A 5,301-nucleotide genomic window follows, 5' to 3' on the forward strand; every position below is an offset into this window, starting at 1 on the left:
CTAGTTCCTCCGCAACTACTGCTGCCACTACTGCTTCAGGTATGCTATCTACCTCATCTTCATCCTGGATAATTGAATCAGAAGCCTCTGAGCATCTTACAGGTAACAAAAAATTATTACATTCTCTATCTCCGAGTCTTTCACACAAGTTTGTTACTATAGCTGACGGTTCTCAAACCAAAGTCGAAGGGAAAGGATCCGTGTTAGGTTCCCGGATCATAGAACGAGTCACGCATCGAAGGGAGAAATTGCCCTGCCTCTCTGGTACCAATTTTGGTAGCCGAGACCTCTCCGGTAGACCTATGGTGTCGATTTGGGGATAAGGATGATCGGGAAGGGGTTAGGGAAGGAAAAGGATGACACTGGTTTCCGAAATGTGGATTTAGGCTCGTCAATGGGAGCCTACACTGTGGGTTCTAGGGGAACGCCGACCCTGATTCAGTAGGAACAACGCAGATCCCATAATTTTTTCTTCTTACCTTCATTCTAACTCGATAGCCTCATAAACAAGGGCTCGAGTTCAATAGTTATGGATTATTACAATATTTCCCTTAGGCCTTTCTACTTACAAGTCATTATATAAAGAAATACATGAAACATATAATGTCTAATGTCCTTCACTTCTCCACTGAGTCAGTAACTCGTCCGTGTCACCCCTGGATGACTCGTTGTGCTATCGAGTCCACAACAATCCGCTTCTGTAATACCATCACTTCTGCTCACTGATATTCATTTCACTCCTACTTTCCCTTTGAATCTATTATTTGTTAGTCAGCTGACAAAATATTTTAATTGCTCTGTTACCTTCTCACCCACTGTTGAGTACCTAGCCAATACTACCCAAAAGACCAGACTGTTAGGAGTACCTAGCCAATACTACCCAAAAGACCGGACTGTTAGGAGTACCTAGCCAATCTACCCAAAAGACCGGCCTGTTAGGAGTGGAAGGCATAAGTACTTAACCCTAGGACCAAGTGGGCCATTGTGAGCCCATAACATCAGACCCCACCTTCACAAGCCAAACACCCTGACGGCTTTACCCGCTTGCGAAGAGGAGGGGTGCCTGTATCTGGGATTTGCGATCTCCCGCACCTTTCGGGAATCAAACTCATGACCAAGCGCTAGCTCTGATACCAAATGTTGAGTACCTAGCCAATACTACCCAAAATACTAGCCTGTTAGGAGTGGAAGACATAGGTACTTAACCCCAGGACCAAGTGGATCACTGTGAGCCCATAACACCCACTTCATTTGTATTTTAGGATCTTATAATGAAGCAGGTGATTGGTGGAGGCCATGAACAAGGGGGGCTTTACTAGCTGGACATGCCAAAAAAGAATATGGTTTTCACTAATGAAAATGAGACAAGGTTATGGCACATTTGGTTGGGACATCCATCAGCACAATCTCTTCATTATATGTTTCCTTCTCTTAAAGTAAGGTCAGAATTTCATTGTGAGGTTTGTCAATTGAGTAATCATAAAAGGAGTACATACTCTCCTCGTCCAGAAGTCAAAAGTGTTACTCCATTTTCTTTAATTCATACTGATGTTTGGGGGCTCTTGAGTGTCTCCAACATTTCTCAAGCAAAATATTTTATTACATTTATTGATGATTTCACTCGCACAACTTGGTTGTTTATATTTAAGGAGCATTATGAGATACAATTTATTTTTAAGTCATTTCATGCTATGGTACTCACTCTGTTTGGTCAGAAAATTAAAATTCTCCGGTCTGATAATGCCAAAGAATATGTTTCCAAAGACCTTGACTATTTTTGTAAAGAAAATGGCATTATCCATCAAACATCATGTGTCTACACTCCTCAAAAAAATGGTGTAGCCGAACGGAAAAATCATCATATTCTTGAGGTAGTGCGAGGTTTATTATATGCCATGAAAGTTCCATACTTTTATTGCTCTCATACAGTCCTTACAGCTTGCTTTCTTATAAATCGTCTACCATCTTCTGTTCTTGGGAATAAATATCCATACTCTAGATTATTATCAAATGATGATCCATTTTCACTACCTTTGAAAGTCTTCGGATGTCAATGCTTTGTTCATGATTCATTTCCTAGACACAACAAACTTGATCATAAATCTATCAAGTGTATCTTCTTGGGATACTCTCGCACACAAAAGGGTTATGTTTGTTATAGTCCCACTCTTCAACATTTATTTGTGTCTATGGATGTAACATTTTTGGAAGACTCCTCATTTTATTCTGATAGTGCTCCTTCTGTTCTGTCCTCAGTACCAAGTTCCCCTCGACCGGTTGTGCCACGTGATATAGAGATTATTCAACCCTCAGAACAAGTGGTCGACACGACACCTGCCGAGTTAACAGATCCTACAAAGGTAAGTCGTTCATCCCTAGTTATATTTGGCCCTCAATATGATACTCATCCTATTTCTATAAGGAAATAACCTAGATCATGCACTAGACCTTCTACTTCTCATCCTATTTCAAATTTTGTGTCTCATCATCTCCACTCACCTTTTTGTTGTCAGTTTCTTTCTTCTATTTCCTCCATATCTATTCCACAGTCCTATCAGGATGCTCTACAACATCCAGGGTGGAAGGTAGCAATGGATGAAGAAATGAAGGCACTTAATGACAATCAAACATGGACACTGGTTCCTCTTCCAACAGATACAAAACCCGTTGGTTGCAAGTGGGTTTATACTATCAAACATAATCCGGATGGGTCAATTGCACGACTAAAGGCTCGAATAGTTGCCAAAGTTTTTACCCAGTGTTATGGAATTGATTATGAAGAAACCTTCTCTCTAGTGGTAAAAATGAACTTGATACGATTATTATTATCTCTAACGGCCAATTCATCATGGCCGATATATCAACTTGATGTGAAAAATGCAGTTCTGAATGGGGATATTAAAGAAGAAATTTATATGCAACAACCACTTGGGTATGTGGTTGAGGGGGAGTCAGTATGCTGCCTAAAAAAATCTTTGTATAGATTGAAGAAGTCCCCTCGGGCATGGTTTGAGAAATTTAGTCAGGCCCTCATACGGGCCGGCTTTTAAAGATGCTTTGGAGATCACTCAGTATTTATTGAAAACACACCGAGAGGTAAGGTCATTCTGGTTGTATATGTTGATGATATCATTTTAACTAGTAGTGATTTTGAGGGCATCCAGAAAACAAAGGAAAAAATATGTGCTGAATTCAAGACGAAGGATCTTGGACTACTCAAATATTTTTTGGGTATTGAAGTATTACAATCCAGACATGGGATTGTGCTATCCCAAAGGAAGTATGCCCTTGATTTTCTAGAGGAGATAGGAATGATGGGATGCAAACCAGCAGACATTCCTATGGACACAAATACAAAATTATGTGGAGGCACTGGAGAAGATGTAGATATTGGAAAATATCAAAGACTAGTGGGAAGACTTATTTACCCGTGTGTAACAAGGCTGGATATATCCTATGCAGTAAGTGTGCTAAGTCAATACATGCACAAGCCACAACATAGTCATTGGCAATCACTTGAAAGGATACTACGATATCAGAAAGGAGCTCCAGGAAGAGGGTTTCTTTATAAAAACCATGGTCACTTCAAAATTTAAGGATTCTCAGATGCAGACTGGGTTGGATCCCTGAATGACAGAAAATCTACTTTGGCATTTTGTATGATGGTTGGAGGGAATTTGTTTACACGAAAAATCAAGAAGCCAAATGTAGTAGCACGGTCTAGTGCAGAAGCAGAATACAGGACCATGGCATACAATGTTAGTGATCTCCTATGGATAAGATCTCTTCTCACTGAATTGGGATTCTACAAAGAAGCTCTGATAGATTATATTGTGATAATCAAGCAGCAATACACATTACATCAAATCCAGTCTTCTTGAAAGAACAAAGCATATTGAAGTGGACTACCATTTTATACGAGAAAAGTTCCAAGCAGGTTTTTTATCTCTAAGGCATATATCATCACAAAGTCAAGTTGCAGATATTCTCACCATGTCGCTCACTCACAAGATTATGTCTACCATTTACAACAAGTTGGGCATTTATGGTTTTTTCTCACCCTTAGCTTGAGGGGGAGTGTTACAATGTGGAATCCACCATGGTGCATGAGCTGGTGGGACCCACCATGAGGACATGGGACAACAAGAAGAGTCCTCACCCAAGCTAGCATGAGTTAAGTAGATAAGAAGCACAAGCTGAAATGAGTTAGAAGACTTGAAGATCAAGTGGGACCCACAAAGATACCACGAGCTGGCAACCTTATGAATATGAGCTGGAAGATCATGTGGGACCCACAAGGATAAGTCCACGACCTAGCCTCCTCCCTTATTTTCACGTTATTGAAGAAGAGTTCTAGTTCAACTCAAATTAGACTTCTAGTAGATTTTGTTGATAAACTTATCTTAGAGAGTTAGAGTTGGAATGTAATTAGGTGATTGAAAAGCTAATTGTATAAGGACTCTATCTCTTCGTCTACTATAAATAGAGGTGTTGTAATTTGGAATTAATCAAGTTACACATCTCCTTCTTGAGTAAATCTCTCTCTCTTTGATTGGCACACATCTCTCTTTTCTTTTTTCTTCTCTCTACCCGATAGTTTTTCTTCCCTTTTCTTCTTTTTCTTTCTTCTTTCTCTTTCTTGAAATATTGGAAAAGGGATCCTAAATTCAACAACTACATTATTGGTTAAGTTCAGATTTATTTCCCTTTCCTTCTCTCTCTCTCGGTTGATACTTTGCGTGCAAAGATACTTTGCACATGTTGGTTAATGACTAATTGATAAGTTTTATGGCGGAAGATGATGTGAATATGGGTAGTAAAACCGAATTTTTTAAGATCACTACTATACCTAAGAGGGTTATTGTTAGAAGATGTAGGCTAGTTTGGGTGTTATTGTTGTAATTATTTTATGTTTGTTGTGTCTTCCTCACTCCTACTAGGGTGAAGGGTATACTTGTAATATTGATACTTTTATCCTCTATAAATAAAGCTTAAGTGGGAGGGTTTGGATAAGTTCCATAACCCTAATTCTCCCCCCAATTGTCTTCTCCTCTCTCTCTCATTTTTCCTCTCCTATCTTTCTCAATCGTCCTCTCTCTCTCTGCCGTCCTCTCCTATTTTTCTCAATTGTCCTCTCTCTCCGCCTTCCTCTCTTATCTTTCTCAATCGTCCTCTCTCCTTCCTTCTCTCTTCTCCTCCTCCTCTCTTCTTCTCCTTCTTCCTTTTCCTCTTCGATCTCTCAACCTTGAAAACCTGCTAGTAATGGTATCCTAAAAACTACATGGTATCAGAGCTACATTT

This window comes from Aristolochia californica, unplaced genomic scaffold (assembly GCF_029961685.1).
Source record: "Aristolochia californica isolate CCGP_79_NKW_82.1479 unplaced genomic scaffold, dmAriCali1.0.hap1 SCAF_13, whole genome shotgun sequence".
Taxonomy (NCBI): domain Eukaryota; kingdom Viridiplantae; phylum Streptophyta; class Magnoliopsida; order Piperales; family Aristolochiaceae; genus Aristolochia; species Aristolochia californica.